The sequence below is a fragment of the Asparagus officinalis genome, chromosome 5 (assembly GCF_001876935.1).
Source record: "Asparagus officinalis chromosome 5, Aspof.V1, whole genome shotgun sequence".
NCBI classification, from domain to species: domain Eukaryota; kingdom Viridiplantae; phylum Streptophyta; class Magnoliopsida; order Asparagales; family Asparagaceae; genus Asparagus; species Asparagus officinalis.
The window spans coordinates 62629610-62651504 of record NC_033798.1 but is presented as its reverse complement, the minus strand read 5'-3'; positions in this window follow the sequence as shown (position 1 = coordinate 62651504).

Genomic DNA, 21895 nt, shown 5'->3' with positions numbered 1-21895 from the left:
CAGAGAGTTTTTCTGTGTTGGGTCTTAATGGGTTTCGGGTCGGGTTCGGGTCGGGTTGTGGGGTTAGTATATATACTATCATACCCTAAAGAGCCCCATTTCTCATCTGAAATCAGAACCCTAGCCCCCTCTCTCCCCCTCAAACCCTAGTTCTCACTTCTTGGTGATTTGGGAGAAGCCTTGAAGGGATTTCCAGCGAACTCTTGGTGGATTCAGCGAGAGGGACCATCTTCCTTTAGATCTAGGGCGTTGCTTTCATCAGAGGCGAGTAACATCTCGCCCAACTTCATCCCTTTTCGTTTTTATGCTTAGATTTGAGTTTCTATCCGGTTTTTATTGAGCCCAAAATTGTATTTTTGTAGATAAAGTAGACCTTTTGGCATGAGGTGCAAGAATCATACATTTCAGTCTTAAAAGGTTCACTAATGATGTTTAATAAATGAGATTTTGAACTGAAATGCTTTTAGAAGAGTTAAACTCATTTTTACTGTTTAAGAACTTTTAAAATCATGTTGTCTAAGGTTTGGGATTTTTGATAATGAGGTTTTAACCATTTAAACTTGTTGTTTATTGCCATGGTTCACTATTTAAATGTTAATTTTTGTATGAGTTCGGTAGCTGACAGAACCCAGAATGAGGTTCTGTCCGCCCAGCGGTCGACCGCATAGGACTCAGCGGTCGACCGTCGCGCGTTCCTGCCTGCAGAATCGTTTCTGCGCTTTGGGCGGTCGACCGGCATGACCTCTGCGGTCGACCGCCGCTCAGCTTCTGAGCCCAGTAGTTCTCGGGCCTGCGAGCGGTCGACCGGAGTGGGTTCTGCGGTCGACCGCCGCACAGTTTTCCTGCCCTGTTTATTTTTGCTGTTTAGTACACTCGTTAGAGCGCTTGCCTCGATCACCTAACTTTGATCTTCAGTTGTACTAAGCATCGATGCATGATAGATGGCCTGAAATACTTGCCTAGAATCACACGACGAGTTGAGTGTGAGTTTTGCATAAGTAAACCATGCCTTGTATATCACTAATACTTGCTCAGTTGCACAGTCCTCGTGTTGGACTAAAATCCATAGAAGTCCTCGTGTTGGACTATAATCCATTTCAGTCCTCGTGTTGGGCAATTATCCATTTATCTCATGTGTTGGGAAATCTCTATATCTAATTCATGTACTGGACATCATTATTAACCATGCATGCGACATTTCACATGGGTTATGACATGACACTTATGAAGAATATGACACCACATATATTGAGAGTATGATATGACACTTATGTCAAATACGACATGGTAATTATGTGGGACGTCACATAATACAATATATATATATGTTCGGAGACATGTTGTATTTTCTTTTTGCTTATTTCCGTTTACATATTAGACTCCGGGTTTGGTACTTAAGGATTTTCAATTTGGGATACAAGGTATATACATGAGGGTTTCCTTGTTTGGATTATTTCGCTCGACGTACCTATGCCCGTGTTGAAACTTCATAAGTACTAAGACCCATTGTTTATTGTTAGGGTAATTGTTTATATATATATATATACCTTGTGATAACTGTATTTTCTTATACAACGAGCCCTCTCCATTGGGGTTGGTTGTGATGTTGCTCGCTAGCGCTTTGACGCTCGTTGTCCCTCCCCCTTTCAGGTCACGAGCCAGGAGCCCGGAGAGTCGCAGGTTGATGGCGACACACTTTAGTGTTCGACTGTCTATTCTAGCTATGCTTTATTTTGGAGCTCCACTATAGACTTTGCTTATGCCCGGAGAGTCGCAGGTTGATGACGACACACTTTAGTGTTCGACTGTCTATTCTAGCTATGTTTTATTATGGAGCTCCACTATAGACTTTGTTTAGACGGTTGAGGACTTTATTCCTAGATGTTGTAAAGGCTGTGTGCCTTATTTCCTTTACTCCGACTTGTTGTATTTGGGATGTATTAAGAACTCCAGTTTGTTCATTTCAGACATTGACTTTATATTCCTGTATGTTGGGTGATGAAATACTATGTGATCACTATAATTCCATCAGTTGTGTCTTGCAATATCTTTAACTTGCTTTTGTACCTACACCTGTTATTGATTCCACTAGACAGATGTTAATTGTGATGGTGAGACATGTTATTGCACGGTGTGGTGCAAGGCAGGTTTGACATTCTTGGTTTCACCTTGGACTGCAGCCTTGTGTGAACCCAGGGGCGTCACAGTTGGTATCAGAGCTCTAGTTCCAGTATCCTTAGGATCATCCTGTGTCGAGTCGTGGAGCTAGAATAGAGTTTCCTAGGATTCATGTATAGAGTCCGTAGGGATTTCCTAGTATGATTGAGGACGACTTATGCGTATACCTCAAAATTTGAGGAAATTTTTTTTTATGAGAACTATTTTGCAAATTTAAAGTATTTTGTGTGAATACTATATGTTGTGAAGATTGTATTGTGATACGCTATTTATAGAAGTTTATTTTGACTCATAAACTTTTATTTTCTTATGATCAGAGAGATGGCAGGACGTGGTAGACCTCGTACCAGGAGAGCTACCCAGGCAGAGTCACAGCAGACTCCATCAGAGCAGCAGCCAAGGGGGTTAGGGAGGAATTCCAAAATAAAGAAACAGAAGGAGAACTCTAAGTTCTGCTGTTTCTCTTCCACTCAAGTTCATCATCTAACTTGATCATTGGAGGTATAATGATGGAACCAATCACCGTTCTCTTACGAGTTTCTACATGTGCAGATTGTTCAGCAACTCTAATTCAAGAACCAGACAAAAAGTCATAGAAGAAGGCGATCCTCTCATCAATCTCCTCTACCTCATCTAAATTATCTTGCCCTAGATACATATTGACTGTGTGATCACTAACCATCAACACGTAGTTAGAATATTTCCAAATAACAATCGATAAAAGCTATGTGATAGTTAACATACAATACCTATCGAATCACACTTAAGGTTGTAGGCACACTCACGTTATGATATCTGTTATGTTATACATGTTATAGTGTACCTATAGTTGCTCACATGTTGATGCTTTATCCTATGTTGTTCTAGTTTGGCTTCTATGATGTATGTTTACTTGATCATGAATGCTCTAAGCTATTACCTGCTATGGTCTTTCTTGAGATTACATTATTCATGCATCTATGGTACATATTATATATGCACATACTACTTCCTTTATTTTGCATGTCCTACTAGTTGGCTTTTTAACTGTCTTGGTTGTCGCACCTTATGTCCCAGAAACACCTAACGAGCACGTGAGTAGGCTAGACAACATATAAATTTGAGAAAAACGTCACCCAAAAGTTTATACTTAAGCTTATAATAATGATCAATGCATATATCTCATGCACCATACATAGAACAAAATCACCCATAAAATCAAATACGAGGAATTGATATATAGCATAAGCAAATATTCAATACAATTACATAGCAAAAGCAAAATACTCATCAAATATCAAGAAGTCCCAAAGATAGCGAATAACATAAAATATATCACGAACATCATAAACTCATAAAAATAAAAGGCATGCCTCATAAGTCTGAAAAAACTGCTATCATAGTCATTACATGGCAACGAAAAGTTGAACATAAACAACCAGCTAGTTAAAAAGGCTAAAACAGAACTAAACAAATGGATAGGCAAGCTGATCGACAGAAAACTCTATATACAGAAGATCATTAAATTATGGTGTGCCTGAAAGCAAGGACGGAAGGTCTGGAGTCGTTACTATTGTGCAGACCAAGATCGTTAGAAAGCCATCTAGTAAGTAGTAAAATGAAGGATGAGTTGTGCACATGTAATATGCATCATGAATACATAACTTGTTTAAGCATAAGAAAGGCTATATAACTACATCACTTTACCTGCTTTCATGAAAAGAACATGTATCTCACAAATCTAAAACATAAAATAGATAAAAGTAAATAACCGGAACAACATCAACACAGAGATAACAATGAGAACGCACCTCGCTCCTGAAGTGTGATGCAAAGGTAGTGTGTATATCTAACTAGTTAGCTTTTACTTAATCTTGTTTAGGGAAAGCTCTAACAGGATAATGTGTGTTTGATGTATCCACTAGGAACGTTATTTGAATTATCACTTTACTTATTTTATGTGCATAGCCTTATCTAACACTAGAACTCAAACATAATCCTATGCCATACGTTATCAATGAGATATCCAAATCCCTACCATTAATTAACCCGCACGAACATTTTTATTACTTGGCTATACATGATATGTTATACATTATGGCCGAATAACTCAATCCATAAAGAACATCCATCTCATGGGTGCCCTCTCCAACTGGGTTTCCGAAGCAAACAAAACATGCCTATCAAATACCATAACAAGGCATCATGACTTGATATACACTGATACTTGATCTCTTTCTTGATTTCTCTTTCTTCGATTATCATCTTTTTTATTCGATCAAATTTTTGGTGGTGGAGAATCATGAGCCTCCACTCACTGCCTCTATGTACCTAAGACCAAGAACTTTATTCGGAGCCAGCGGAGCTGTAGTGGAGGGTACGTTCTTTGTGAACTCTTTTCCGCCCGTATTCTCTTCGATTCGGGAGCTTCGCATTCATTCATCTCGCATGCATTTATGACTAGACTCCAGCTCGTAGCTCAGCCTCTAGACACCCCTCTATCTGTTTCCACCCCTCTAGGTGAGGTATCGCTTCTGGAGAGCGTTTGTAGGAGGTGTACCGTCAGTTTAGACGAGTCGGAGTTCATAGTTGATTTGATAGTGTTGCATATGTCCGAGTTCGATGTCATCCTTGGTATGGATTGGTTATCTTCCTACCATATTAGTTTCTAGACACCCCTCTATCTGTTTCCACCCCTCTAGGTGAGGTATCGCTTCTGGAGAGCGTTTGTAGGAGGTGTACCGTCAGTTTAGACGAGTCGGAGTTCATAGTTGATTTGATAGTGTTGCATATGTCCGAGTTCGATGTCATCCTTGGTATGGATTGGTTATCTTCCTACCATATTAGTATTGACGTCCGATGGGTCCGAGATGATTGTAGCCACTTCTCAGGGCAACCGATTTGCGGAGTCATTTCTGGCATACATTGAGGAGGTGATGCGACGGGATCAGGGTGTCGATTTATTGGAGACTAGGGTTGTCTCAGAGTATCAGGATGTCTTTCAGGACATACCTGGACTACCTCCGGTGAGAGAGGTGGAGTTTTGTATTGAGTTGCAGCCAGGCACAGCCCCGATATCCCGCGCACCCTATCGCATGGCACCAGCTGAGATGAGAGAGCTTCAGACCCAGTTGGACGAGTTGTTAGCTCAGGGTTTTATTCGTCGGAGTCATTCTCCGTGGGGCGCGCCGGTCCTCTTCGTGAAGAAGAAGGACGGTAGTATGAGATTATGCATAGATTATAGAGAGTTGAACAATGTCACTATCCGGAATAGGTACCCACTACCTAGGATTGATGACTTGTTTGACCAGTTGCAAGGGGCGCAGTATTTCTCGAAGATTGATCTTCGTTCTGGCTATCATCAGTTGCGGGTTCGGGAGATGGATATTCCCAAGACCGCTTTCCTTACTCGATACGGGTCTTTCGAGTTCTTGGTCATGCCTTTTGGGTTGACCAATGCACCCGCGGTATTCATGGACTTGATGAACCGGGTTTTTCGTCCCTTCTTAGACCAGTTTGTGATCGTTTTCATCGATGATATTCTTATTTACTCGAGATCGGAGGCGGATCACGAGGAGCATCTACGGATAGCATTGAGGACTCTTCAGGAGCATCAGCTGTACGCTAAGTTCAGCAAGTGTGAGTTTTGGCTATCAGAAGTCAGATTTCTTGGCCATGTCATCACAGTTCTTGATTGGGAGCCACCGAAGACAGTGACAGAGATTCGCAGCTTTTTGGGTTTAGCTGGATATTACAGGAAGTTCATTCAGGACTTCTCGAAGATTGCGACGCTGATTACACGCCTTACGAAGAAGGGTGTACAGTTCATATGGAGCACGGAGGATATTTTGAAGACTAAGTTGACTACAGCGCCGGTTTTGACTATTCCGAGCAGTGACAGGACATTTGTTGTGTATTCAGATGCATCATTGGTAGGCTTAGGAGGCGTATTGATGCAGACTCAGAGGGTAGTAGCCTATGTCTCACGGCAGTTGAGGGTGCATGAGCAGAACTACCCCACTCATGACTTAGAGTTAGCAGCAGTGGTGTTTGCACTGAAGTCATGGAGGCACTACTTGTATGGAGTGCAGTTTGAGCTATTCACAGGCCATCAGAGTCTGAAGTACCTCTTTTCTCAGAAGGAACTCAATCAGAGGCAGAGGAGGCAGATTGAGTTTATCAAGGACTACGAGTTCGCGATTCAGTATCATCCAGGGAAGGCGAACGTCGTAGCAGATGCTTTGAGTAGGAAGTGTCGGCATCGGGTTTCGGCTTTGAGGTGTTCATTACATCGAGATCTTTCCACTCTTAGCCAGTTTGATTTTAGACCCGAGATTGGAGGAACCAGTGCATTCTTGGGAGCTATCTCAGTGCAGCCATCTTGGAGCGACAGAGTTGCCAGAGCTCAGTTGGGAGACTCTTGGATTCAAATCCGAAAGGAGGAGATTTCCAAAGAGCCTAAGACTGATTGGACCATCGGAGCGGATGGAGGTCTACGGATTAAAGGTAGATTGGTTATGCCAGCCAGTGCAGAGCTGAAGAGGGAGTTATTTGATGAGGCATACCGTACTCGGTACACGGTGCATCCAGGAACCACCAAGATGTACAAGGACTTGAAGAGACATTTCTGGTGGAGAGGTATGCGTAGAGAGGTTGCAGACTATGTGGCTAGATGTTTTACCTGTCAGCAGGTGAAGGCAGAGCACCAGAGACCGGCAGGGACACTTCAGCCTTTACCCATTCCAGAGTGGAAGTGGGCAGATATTTCTATGGATTTTATTGTGGGGTTGCCGAAGTCAAAGAAGGGGAATGATTCGGTTTGGGTGATAGTGGATCGGTTGACGAAGTCAGCACATTTTATCCCAGTGAGGACTACTTATACAGCCGAGACTTATGCGAGGATCTTCATTCGGGAGATAGTTCGACTCCACGGAGTCCCGGACACAATCGTGTCGGATCGAGGATCTGTGTTCACTTCACATTTTTGGAGGAGTTTCCAGGACTCATTTGGCAGCAGGCTATCTTATAGCAGTGTGTTCCACCCGCAGACGGACGGTCAGACGGTATGCAGATAAGAGGCGAAGACCCCTAGAGTTTCAGATTGGGGATTTGGTTATGCTGAAGGTATCGCCTATGAAAGGCGTGCAGCGATTCGGGAGGCGAGGGAAGCTTGCACCGAGATATATTGGACCTTTCCGGATTTCGGAGCGCATTGGAGCGGTGTCATACAGGCTGGATCTTCCACCATCTATGTCTAGTGTACACAATGTGTTCCATGTCTCTATGCTCAAGAAACACTTGCATGATGAGGAGCAGCGACGAGTGGTGGATACCCCGGAGATTGAGCTTCAGGATGATTTGACTACTATTGAGATCCCAGCGTCTATACTTGCTAGAGAGGACAAGAGGCTCAGGAACAAGGTGATTCCATTGGTGAAAGTTCAATGGAACCGAAGTGGAGTTGAGGAAGCTTCTTGGGAGCGCGAGGAGGACGTGCGGCGCGACTACCCACATTTGTTGGTTATATATATTTAACACTAGAATGAGAATATCTTCGCCACATTCTTAATATTTTGGAACACATGGTATATGTATGGGGGGTTCCTTGTTTGGATTTTTCACCCGACGTACTAGTTCCACTAGATTAGGGCTTGAGCGAGGATGTTATCATTTTAGACGGTTAAGTATAAATATCCATAAACGCTCATCTAGAATCTCACATTTCGAGATGAGTATGATTTTCGAATTTCGAGGACGAAATTCCTTTTAAGGGGGGAAGAATGTAGAACCCCGTAAATTTTTATATATGAATATATATGAATTATTAGTAAATAAATAATTCTTAGTTAATAAATAGCTTGAGGTCATTGATGTACATGATAACAAGTTATTTGAGATGATATGAGAGTATGGGTGTAGAGTTTTGTGTGTTGGTTTTGCAAATAAGCAAAACATGCACAAAAACTGAAAATGTCCAGATCAGTCGACACATCAGTCGACTGACTGTATCAGTCGACACATCAGTCGACTGATGCGCTGATTTCCAGTTTTTACAGGTTTCGGGTCTGTTTTGTTTTGATTCGGGTTTGGGTCGGGTTTAAGGGTTCATATATAATCTCCTTCACCCGAAATCATCCCCTCTCCTCTTCAGACCAGAGAAACCCTAGCCCCCTCTCTTCTCTCTCAAACCCTAGGATAGTTCTTGGTGATTTTGGGGCGAAATTGGAGGATTTTCGTCGGGATCTTCAGTTTGCAGCGAAAGGAATCACTCCCCCTCAGATCCAGGAGCTCTTCATCACCTCAGAGGCGAGTAACATCTCGCCCAACCTTGTCCCATTTTTTTTAAATGTTTTCAAATGGTTTTATTGAGATCTCTTTGGCCTAAAACGTATTTTGAGTACAAAGATTGGATTTTTATTGCATGTAACATGAAGATGTGCATTTTCAGTATAATAAATAACCTACCAATGTTTGGTAAATTTAAAATCCAGATCTGAAATGTTTTAAAAGAGATTTAACATGGGTTTTGTTTTGAAAAGTGTTTTTAAAACATAAATACTTATGTTTAGAGTTTTATTCATGTATATGTATGTGAAAGTTATGTTTCAGTTAGTCCATACATGTTAATATTCGTATGATTCATGCTTGGAATTGATGGGGATGAGTTTAGATCAAATTTTGGGTATATAAGAACCTGTACAGATTATCTGCAGTCTGTCGGTCGACTGATCAGTCGACCGACGGGCAAATTGTTCAGCCATCAGTCGACTGATCAGTCGACTGACGGGCTGATTTTGTCTTCTCATCTTCCTAGTCGACTGGTCAGTCGACTGGTGAGCTGAGACTGTGCCGTCTGATCTTTATCGGTTGACATATGAGTCGACTGACGTCATCAGTCGACACATCAGTCGACTGATGAGCTGTTTTACAGATTCTTGATCTGTTTAAGTTGTCTTTCGGGGTCGCCTCGGTAACCTGACCCTAGTTTATCACGTTAATGATTTATCTGTGCATGTGGGTTGACTTTTGACATGAGTTTAGACATGTACATCGGGATGCGTGCGGGTTTAGATTTGGTGTATTTTTCCATGTATGCTAGTGATAATTACATTTCCTTCATTTATAGTCTACGTGTTGGACAATACATTATTCTGATCCATGTGTTGGATACTTACCATCTTGGTCCATGTGTTGGACATGCATTCTGTTCAGTCCATGTGTTGGACCTGCATCACTTTTAGTCCATGTGTTGGACATTTTTGCTAAACCTTGAGCATGGTACACATTTGAGTTTGGGACACGACATTTTGATACCGATGAGACATGATAGCTACCTAGGCTGGGTACGACACTTATGTAGAATACGGCATGGTATTTATGTAGGTCAGTACAAGGTACTGTATTTATGTTCTGAGATGGGTTGTATTTCCTTGTTACTTATTTCTGTTCACGTATTAGACTTCGGGTTTGGTACTTAAGGATTTTCAATTTGGGATACAAGGTATATACATGAGGGTTTCCTTGTTTGGATTATTTCGCTCGACGTACCTATGCCCGTGTTGAAACTTCATAAGTACTAAGACCCATTGTTTATTGTTAGGGAAATAGTTTATATATATATATATATATATATACTTTGTGATAACTGTATTTTTTCTTATACAATGAGCCCTCTCCCTTGGGGTTGGTTGTGATGTTGCTCGCTAGCGCTTTGACGCTCGTTGTCCCTCCCCCTTTCAGGTCACGAGCCAGGAGCCCGGAGAGTCGCAGGTTGATGGCGACACGCTTTAGTGTTCGACTATCTATTCTAGCTATGCTTTATTTTTGGAGCTCCACTATAGACTTTGTTTATACATTTGAGGACTTTATTCTAGATGTTGTAAAGGCTGTGTGCCTTATTTCCTTCATTCAGACTTGTTGTATTTGAGATGTATTAAGAACTCCAGTTTGTTCATTTCAGACATTGACTTTATATTCCTGTATGTTGGATGATGGAATACTACCTGATCTCTATCGTTTCATCAGTTATCTCTTGTAGTATCTTTTACTTGCTTTTGTACCTACACCTATTATTGACCTACTAGAGTGATAAAATTGTGATGGTGAAACATGTTATTGCACGGTGTAGTGCATGGCAGGTTTGACATCCTTGGTTTCACCTCGGACTGCAGCCTTGTGTGAACCCAGGGGCGTCACAGTTCATGTGATCGGATGTGGTTGTTGACGTATCTTCCAGGCTCGCGCCAGTGAAATCGTGTAGTCACTAGGGTTGGTTTGTTGGGCTAAAGTGAATTCGTGTAGTCACTTTGGTCAGTGAATTTGTGTAGTCACCCGAGTTCTGCTTGAGTTTGGACTAGGCCGAAATCAGATTGTGTGTAGTCCTCTGACCGATTCATATAACGGTATTGGATGCACGTTGAGGATTTGTGAACAGTCGTTATCCGAGAATATGAATGTTGACTCTGTGAAATATGGAGTTGTGATCTATTTTAGGATGGCAAGTACTCGACCCTATTATTGTATGCTGTAGACCTTATGATTATCATGATTTAGTAGTGGATTATATTTTGATTTTGTTAGATTTGAAGTTCCATGTTTCTTTATCATTTCTGTTGTTGCATCGGTTATCGCATTGGTCATTCGACCGTTCTATTTTCTTTTGTAGGGTCTTGCTGTGTGTCATGTACGCTGATGTACACCTATTTTCTTTGGTGTACATCAGATTTAGAGGATGAACAGGTCCAGCTTGGAGACACATCAGAGTCAGAGTAGTTTTAGCAGGAGTGCTTGGTAGACCGAGCAGAAGAAGAAGCCGAAGCTTAGGCATTTCTTTTTTCATTGATGGACGTTAGATCACTTTTGTAGCACTTTCTATTTCTGTTTGATCGATGTATTTCTATATTTCTCCAGTATTCAGTTGTTCAGTTTTGTATAAGGGCATGTTGACCCGAATATTATGTCCTGAATGATATTTCTTTTATGGTATGGTTCATTTTGTTCTGAGTTTGTCTATTATATTCTTGCTAACTGTGATTAGGGACCTATGACTTCGTATTTATTTCTTGACGATTAGCATATTAGATTGAGTAGAAAGGGTCTAGTACTTATTTCTTCTCAGTCTAATATATCATGGGCTTGTTCACGTTTCGATTCCCTGGTATTTTAGAAAGTGGGGCGTGACATAGTTGGATAGCCAAACATAAGTGTTCACAACGATTACATATCATTCACCACAAACAAACTAACAATAAAACTACATTGTTTAGTACAAACCAAAGAAAATAAAACCAAATAGAATAAAATCACTTTTCATGATTCAAAAGGTCCTGGACCCGGGGGATAAGATGGGTTCTACAGCATCCTAACGATGTTATCAAATCTCCTCTCGATGTGAGACATGTTGTCGGCTGTCTAAAAAATCACAATAGATAGCTGATCCACATCAAGCTTTGATGATGGAAATTACAATCTGATGATTTCTGCATCAACATCTCGACAATAAAAGTTACAATCAGACGACCTTCATATCAACAAATGAAAGCTACAATTGGAGGATTTTTACTTAGATCGAGAAAGGTTATAATTTGACGACCTTCATAATGACTGATAAAAGTTCTGATTCAATAACCTTCATAATCAACTATGAGAGTTACAATTTGATGACTCTCACATCCCAAATAGCCAAGGTGAAGATTACAGAACAATGGCCTTCGCAACGCTCTATAGGAGAGATTACAAGTCAACAATTTCTTCTAAACACAGAGCTCACCTCTGTGTTCGACCTTCAAAACACAGGTGACCCCTGCGTTTTCAACATTCCAGCTTCAGAACGTGATACGACCATTGCGTTTCAGCATTAAGCGGATGTCTAACTCCCCGTCCCAAGCCTGAGGCGTGGAGTTCAGTTGCAGAACGCTTGCTGGAGGCGTTTGACTTGTTCAAATACGAGTTGAACGGCTTCAAAACCATTTTCCCCATGATTTGGGGGCGGTTATACCCCACTTAGGAGTAGATTAAGGGGTCAGTTATAACCTCTTATCCCCCTATAAATAACAAACTTACTCAACAGAGTAAGGGGTTCAGTTCGGATTTAGGGGAAGTGGGCAGGTTGATTGTTTTAGTTGAATTAAGAGGATCTAGGGGCAATCATCCTCAAGAGATCGGATCTTTTACAACAAGAAGATAAAATCTTGGAGCATCCTTCCACAACAAAAAATCTATTTAGCTATTAACCAATTTTTAGTTCAAACAACTCTGTTCGACAGAGTTAACTCGTTCTAAGTTCTTAAACTCGTTAAGAGTTCTTTTTCAAACTTGCCATGCAAGTTAATTGTTCCAGCAAGGTGAGATGTTCGGATCATCAACAGAGAGCAAATTTGACGCGAGCATTCGAAGGAGGCACTCCATCGCCACAGTGAAGAACCGAGAATTAAACAAATGGGAGAATTCAGATCAATTCTCTTTGCTTTTGTAATCGGAAATCCAAATTATAATTGAGATTGAGAGAGTTGCAAAACATTCTTTTTCTAAGCAATAGAGAGAATAAAATCAAACACATTTCTTTCATTTTTATTTAATAAATTTTCCACCAAACACGTGTGTGCCTCCTGATGGGGCCTAATGGCTCCAAGATCTCTCCTAATAGTCTCCTGGTAGCTCCTAAAGTCATCTTGAGTTCTTTCAATCTCCTCAAATCTCATCCTAAGGTCAACTTGGGTGTCCTCTATCCGCTGAAATCTCCTCTGGTCATCATTATGATATTCAACCATCTGGGTGTAGATGTCCTAAATGTAACTAGGGATACTAGATGAATGATCACCTGCCTCAGACTCAGACTCAGAATGGGATGACTCACCAGAAGGCTCAGGATCAGAAGACTCATGGATATGAGCTAGCTCTGCCACTAATGCATGTCGGGTGGAAGGAATGAACATCCTATGAAGGGCGGATACATAAAAGAAAGGACGGACTTTGACATCAATTTCATTTGATAAGTCGACCCCAAAATGAGTGAAAACTCTAATAAGAATGGCCCCGTAAGGAATGAAGGTGGTTTGTTCGGTGGCCATGATATCAAAGATGACATTTCCCCACTTAACATCCACATTCCCAACAATAGCATAGATGGCACGAGTAAGTTCTTAGGAATAGTGTCTATAAGTTCCTGTTTTGGAGATAATATTATATCAAATAATATAGCCAATGATTTTGGCCAAATAAGAAGCATTTTTAGATTCCAAAGGGAGGTGTTTGCCAGGTCGGGTCAGGAGGGCTTCAACAGCCGGATCATCATAAATAACATCTTTTAAGAGAGTGTCTCCATGAGGAAGACCAAGAAATTCAGAGAGTTCATCAGCATAGAATATGATTTGATGATCTTTTGACTTTGGATGAAATGAAACGGTTTCTAGGATTTGAGTTATGCATTCACATGTTTGCATAGAATAAATGTACCATGTGGGGATAGTAAGGGAGATCATTGGTACTAGAGATCAATTCATACATGCGAGCATGATCAAAACAATCTTTGAGTATAAAATGATTAAAATCTTTAAAAGTAACATATCGCCCGGAAAAAGGTTTGAGTTTACATATGGAGCGATATTTAGCAATAAGAGATGGACTTCTAAGATAATGTTCATAAGATTCATAATTAGTAGAGGGAGGAGGTGGAGTATTTGATGATGAGGGTTGATCCCTCCCACTTCTACGACGCTTAGGAACACTCTTAGACATGATAAAATGATTAAAAAAGCTTTTAAGTTCAGATCTAAGGATACAAGGATAAGCCCAAAAACACAAACCCTAAATGAAGGAACTAGTGAAAGGAACTAGAACAATGAGAGGGAATGAGGGATATACCCACAATGATGAGATCAGGATGGGAAAATCGTCTGAAGATGCAGACCAGTCGACTGAAGATCAGATGAAAGAGAGAGCGGGATCGACTTGAGTTTGAAGAAAGAGAACGATAGAATGGAAAATTAGGGATTTGGGGTTCATCTAATGGAATGATCAAAGGCTAAGATGTGGTCAAAGTACAGGCGGATGGTCTGGATTAAGAGATACTAATGGGTCGGGTCCAAACGGGTCCAAAACAAATCAAATCCAGGAAGAAAACTCGAAACCTGTAGTTCGTAAGTCGATTTATAAGTCGACTTTCCATAAGTCGACTTATAAGTCGACTTAGGACTTGTAAATGTTTTTCTAGAGATTTAAATTGTAACTTTTAAATAATTTTAAAATTTTGTAAAATTTATTTTTATTGCAATAAATGTTTGAACAATTATTCTAGCAATAAAATACATACATAATATACTTCAATTTGAAAAGATTTGACAAATTTTTATTTAAACCAAGAAATTTTAAAAATCTATCAAAACAAAACATGAAAACTAAAAGGAAATCAAACCAAATCAAATTTGTTTTGGCACCCAAATATTTTTTATGTCGGAAAACTTAGGGACATGACCCCTATCATTCAAGCTCAAGTCCCTTGGGTTATGATCCCATTTGGGCGTATATGGTACACGGACACGGTCAAAATAATACTCATATAAATGGCCTTTTTTATTATAATTGGTGCAATGAAAGGGTTTGAAAGATTTGTGTTGACCAAATGGTGGTGCATGTAAATCATTTGTAAAAATAGGTTTATCTTGGAAATTATTTTACAAATGGGGAACTCTTTTCAAATCAAAACAAAATTTGGTCAAATGACCAAAACGACCACAAAAATCATATTTGTACACATAAGCATGTTTATGATGTGCAATATGTGCATGTACATGAGTTTGAGATGAAGAATCTTGATGGAATGCATAATCATGATTAGGCTTGATAGGTTTTTATGCATTATAACAAAATTTGGCAATATGGCCTTTTCGGCCACAAATACAGCATTTGTAAATTTTGTTATACATGTGTGCATAGTGAATAGGTTTCTTGGAAGAATTTTCATGGGGCTTTGCACACAAGTCTATTAGGTTTTTATTATTTACAATTCATGTTTTTAGTGTTGAATCTAAGGATGACATGTGTTTCTTTATTTGATTCAACTCATCATTTGAAATATGTGCATAGTCAAAAGAAGTAGAACAAACAACAGTATCTAATTTATTTTTACTAGCCTCTACTTCTAACATAGAATTATTTTTGTCATGAGTCAAACTTGCAATATCCAATCTTAATTTTTCATTGTGTTCTTTAAGATTAACATTTTTATTTGTAATGAGATCAAACTTAGATACAAGGGACTCATGAATGGATTTCAATAGAACATGCTTGCTTTTTTATTCTTTAAAATTGTGTCAATTTCTTATGGTCATGCAAAAAAAATTTCATATTTATGTACTAGCAAATCAAGAGTAAAATCATCGTCGTTATCGGACTCACGTACCGCACTACGACTATTGCCTAGTGGTCGTATGCATGAAGATGAAGCTCCTTTAGAACTTAAAGCGGAATCCTCTAACTTTTGTCGGATAGCCTCCAAGTCCCCTTGATGTGCTTCAATTAATTTCCACAATGTATAAGTACTATCAAAAGAATCAAGTTTGTTAGCAAAAGATAAGCCAAAGGCATCAATTAGGAATTCTAACAAGGACTTATTCATAGCAAACATTCTATTATCATTATTACTCCACTTGGATCTCTCCATAGTGGGTACAATATAGGCACATTCAATAATGTGACGCCCCTGGGTTCACGCAGTGCTACAGTCCAAGGTAAAACCAAGAATGTCAAACCTGCCATGCACCACACCATGCAATAACATGTTTCACCATCACAATTACTATCTCTCTAGTAGAGTCAATAACAGGTGTAGGTACAAAGCAAGTAAAAGATAAATACAAGAGATAACTGATGAAATAATAGAGATCAAATTAGTATTTCATCATCTAACATACTGAAGTACAAGTCAATGTCTGAAATGAATAAACTGGAACTTCTCAACAAGTCTCAAATACAAATGTCTGAATAAAAGGAAATAAGGCACACAGCCTTTACAACTTCTAGAATAAACTCTTAAATGTCTAACAAAAGTCTACAGTAGAGTTCAAAAGAAAAATATAACTAAAATAAACGGCTGAAGCTAAAGTGCATCGCCATCAACCTGCGACTCTTCGGGCTCCTGGCTCGTTACCTGAAAGGAGGAGGGACAACGAGCATCAAAGCACTAGCGAGCAACATCACAACCAACCCCAAGGGAAAGGGCTCGTTATGAACAGAAAATACAGTTAATACATAAATATATAAAATCACTGATCCTATTTAGGAAATTACAACATGAGCATAAGTACGTCGAGCGAAATAATCCAAACAAAGAAAACCCTCATGTATATACCATGTAGCTCAAATTGTAATTACCTATGTATAAGAGGATTTTAGTATTTAGGAAATTACAACACGAGCATAGGTACGTCGAGCGAAATAATCTAAATAAGGAAACCCTCATGTATATACCATGTAACTCAAATTGTAAGTCCCTAAATACCAAACCCAAAATCTAATACCAGAACAATAATAAAAGAAGACAAACCCATCTCAGAACTTAAATCCGGTGTCATGTCGTAACTCACATAAGTGTCATGTCCAGTCTATGCAAGTATCAGTGTAAATCTCAAGATTTAAACTGATGTCCAACACAATGGACTAAAACTAGATGTAGTGGATGTCCAACACATAGACTGCATGTGAAAATTATCCAACACATGGACTGTATGTGATAAATGTCCAACACATGGACTACACATCATGATTGCCCAACACATGGACAAGATGAAATATATGAACATGTGCATATACCCTAATTTCTCATGTGTCTCGGTGTGCAAACCTAAACTCGTGTCCGCATATCATCTCACATGTAAAGATATAGGTTATACAATAATTTCTAATACCTGTTATTCGAGGCGACTCCTCGTTCATATTAAAGCACGCAATAACAATAAACAAGCATAAAACAGTTTCAGTTAATCTGAAATAACTCAAACAGATCCAAACTGAGGAAAAACTGAAAATCTCCTCATCAGTCGACTCATGAGTCGATTAGGATTGGTCGACTCATTGGTCGACCAGACAAAACACAAAACTAAAAATTTTTCCGTCAGTCGACTCATTGGTCGACTCATAAGTCGACTCATTGGTCGACTGAGTAGAAAATCCCCAGTTTTCTACTTACGATGATTATCTGCAAAAGTGATAGACTACAGTTCTTCTTCATCATGTCCAGCAATATATATCCGATTCTAACACATGTATATCAACAGAAACAAAAGATTTGCATGTAATTATTTACATTAAAACCCTACTCATATTTATACATGTTTAAAAAAACGTATTGAAAACAAAGAATCACAAGAAACCCAAGTTTAAAACTAACTCCAGATCTGGATCTACATTATAAAAACGTGGGTGAGTTTTTATTAACTGAAACATCTGATTTCTTGCATCATATGCCATAGGGATATATTTTATACACAAAATAATGATTTAGGCTCAAAAATCCAAAATAAAAACTCAAAGAAACTATACAAACAGTGGGTGAGGGCTGGGCGAGATGTTACTCGCCTCTGATATCCTAGAACAACCCCTGAATCCGAGAGAGAAAGATCCCCTTCGCTGCACCTCACCAAAACCCGCTGAAATCCTCCGAAAATTCCCCAAAAATCACCAAAAACGAGCTAGGGTTGAGAGGAGAGAGGGGGCTAGGGTTTCTCTAGGATTTTGATGGGTCTTTTGGGTTGGTTTCGGGTAGAATAGATTTTATATAAGCGGTCAAACTCGAAACAAAACCAAACCAAACTCACAAAAGAAAAGAATCTGGAAATCTGCCCGTAAGTCGACTCATTGGTCGACTCATAAGTAGACTCATGAGTCGACTAAGCCGACACTTTCTAGATTCGTGCATGTTTTGCTAAATTGCCAAAACCAATGCACAAAACTCTATATAATTACACTCATACTTCTCTAATAACTTGTTATCAAGTGTATCTATGACCTCAAGTCATTAATCATAATAGAATTATTTATCACTAATAATTCACATATACTCTAACAAAGATACAGGGTTTTACATTCTTCCCCCCTTAAAAGAATTTCGTCCTCGAAATTCAAAAATCATATTCAAACAAATAATATTACTCTAGACAAGCATATAACGATATTTATATTTAACAATCCAGGATGACTATATTCCCACTCAACCCTTAATCAAATGGAACTAGTATGTCGGGCGAAAAATCCAAACAAGGAACCCCCCATATATATACTATGTGTTCCAAAAGGTTAAGAATTGAGTGGAAATATCCTCATTCTAGTGTTAAATCTAAATATAATCACACAAATACTCATGCACATAAATCAATTCACTTCCTCAATAAATGCAGGAAGTAGCGCTACATATCATCTTCGCGCTCTCGAAAATCATCTTCGATGTCCACACTTAACCATCTAAAATGTAAATACCCCCACTTAACCCCTAACTAAATGGAACAAGTACATCGAGCGAAAAATCCAAACTAGGAACCCCTCATATATATACCCTATGTTCCGAGTACTTAGGAGATAAGTGGTAATATCCTCATTTTAACGTTAAGTATAAACATCGCCATAATTGAATCTATAAGCCATATATAAATCATACAAAAAGATTTAATTTACCTGCTCAAACATGTGTGGATAGTCGTGACGCATGTCCTCTTCGCGCTCCCAAGAAATCTCCTCAACGCCTCTTCGGTTCCACTAAACTTTCACCAAAGGAATTACCTTGTTTCTAAGCCTCTTATCCTCCCTGGCGAGTATACAAACTGGAATCTTAATAGTAGTCAAATCCTCCTGAAGCTCAATCTCTGGTGCATCCAATACTCGCTGTTGTTCATCATCATGAAAGTGTTTCTTGAGCATAGAAACATGAAATACATTGTGTATACTAGACATCGATGCTGGAAGATCTAGTCTGTATGACACAGCTCCAATGCTCTCCAAAATCCGGAAGGATCCAATATACCTCGGTGCAAGTTTTTCCCATCTCCCGAATCGCTGAACGCCTTTCATAGGCGATACCTTCAGCATAACTGAATCTCCAACCTGAAACTCCAAGGGTCTTTGTCTCTTATCTGCATAGCTCTTTTGCCGACTCTGAGCAGCTAAAATCCTATCGCTGATCAATGCTACCTTCTCAGTAGTCTGCCTGACAAGCTCTGATCCAAGCATTAATCTATCCTCTGGCTCTGCCTAACATATCGGTGATCTACAAGGTCTTTCGTATAATACCTCATATGGGGCCATACCGATCATCGCTTGATAACTATTGTTATAAGCGAACTCTATCAGTGGAATATGCTCCTCCCAGCTACCTTGAAAGTCTATGACACAAGCCCGCAACATGTCTTCCAACACCTGATTCACCCTCTTCGTCTGACCATCTGTCTGTGGGTGGAATACACTACTGTAAGATAATCTGCTGTCAAACGAATCCTGAAAACTCCTCCAAAAATATAAAGTGAATACTGAACCTCGATCCGACACAATCATATCGGGAACTCCATGAAGTCGGACTATCTCCCGAATAAATATCCTCGCATACACCTCAGCTATAAATGTAGTCCTCACTGGAATAAAATGTACTGACTTCGTCAACCGGTCCACTATCACCCAAACAAAATCATTCCCCTTCTTTGACTTCGGCAACCCTACAATGAAGTCCATAGAAATATCTGCCCATTTTCACTCTGGGATGGATAAAGGCTGAAGTGTTCCTGCTGGTCTATGATGCTCTACCTTCACCTGCTGATAGGTAAAACACTTAGCCACATACTCTGCAATCTCTCTACGCATACCACTCCACCAGAAGTGTCTCTTCAGGTCCTTGTACATCTTGGTGGTTCCTGGATGCACTGTATACCGAGTATGATGAGCTTCATAAAATAACTCCCTCTTCAGCTCGGCACTAGATGGCATAACCAATCTACCCTTCATCCATAGGCCTCCATCTGCTCTAATGGTCCAATCAACTTTAGGCTCTTTGGAAATCTCCTCCTTTCGGATTTGAATCCAAGAGTCTTCCAACTGAGCTCTGACAACTCTGATACTCCAAGATGAATGTACTGACAAAGCTCCCAAAAATGCACTGGTCCCACCAATCTTGAGTCTGAAATCAAATTGGCTAAGAGTAAGAAGATCTCTATACAATGAACACCTCAAAGACGAAACCCGATGTTGACGCTTCCTGCTTAAAGCATCTGCTACGATATTCGCCTTCCCCGGATGATACTGAATCACGAACTCATAGTCCTTGATAAACTCAATCCATCTCATCTGTCTCTGGTTGAGTTCCTTCTGAGAGAAAAGATATTTCAGACTCTGGTGGTCTGTGAACAACTCAAACTGTACTCCATACAAGTAATGCCTTCATGACTTTAGTGCAAATATCACTGCTGCTAACTCCAAGTCATGAGTGGGATAGTTTTGCTCGTGCACCCTTCACTTTCATGATATATATGGTACTACTCTCTGAGTCTGCATCAATACACCTTCTAAGCCTGCCACAGATGCATCTGTGTAGACGACGAACGTCCTGTCGCTATTCGGAATAGTCAAAACTGGCGCTGAAGTCAACTTAGCCTTCAAGATATCAAAGGCCTTCTGGCACTCCACACTCCAAATGAACTGTACACCCTTCTTCATGAGGCATGTACGTGGCGTCAAAATCTTCGAGAAGTCCTGGATGAATTTCCTGAAATAGCCGGCTAAGCCCAAGAAGCTACGAATCTCTATCACTGTCTTCGGTGGTTCCCAATCAAGAACTACTGTAACCTTAGCTGGATCCACTGCTATGCCCTCTCTACTGATGACGTGGCCGAGAAATCTAACTTATGAAAGCCAAAATTCACACTTGCTGAACTTGGCATATAACTGATGCTCCTGCAAAGTCCTCAAAGCTAACCGTAGGGGCTGCTCGTGGTCTGCCTCTGATCTCGAATAAATGAGGATGTCGTTGATAAAAATAATCACGAACTAATTTAAGAAGGGACGGAAAACCCGGTTCATCAAGTCCATGAATCCCGCGGGTGCATTGGTCAGTCCGAATGGTATGACCATGAACTCGAAAGATCCATATCGAGTAAGAAAGGCGGTATTGGGAATATCCATCTCCCGAACCCGTAACTGATGATAACCAGAACGAAGATCAATCTTCGAGAAGAACTGTGCTCCCTGCAACTGGTTAACAAGTCATCAATCCTAGGTAATGGGTACATATTCCGGATAGTGACCTTATTCAACTCTCTATAATCAATGCACAATCTCATACTACCGTCCTTCTTCTTCACGAAGAGGACCGGTGCGCCCCACGAAGAATGACTCCGACGAATAAAACCCTGAGCTAACAACTCATCCAACTGGATCTGATGCTCCCTCATCTCAGCTGGTGCCATGTGATAGGGTGCGTGGGATATTGGGGCTGTGCCTGGATGTAACTCAATACCGAACTCAACCTCTCTCACAGGAGGTAGTCCAGGTATGTCCTGAAAGACATCCTGATACTCTGAGACAACTCTAGTCTCCAATAAATCAACACCCTGATCCCGTCGCATCACCTCCTTGATGTATGCTAGAAATAACTCCGCAAAACGGTTGCCCTGAGAGGTTACCACAATCATCTCAGACCCATCGGACGCCCGCAAATTGACTGTCTTCGCAAAGCAGTCAATACTAACATGGTAGGAAGACAACC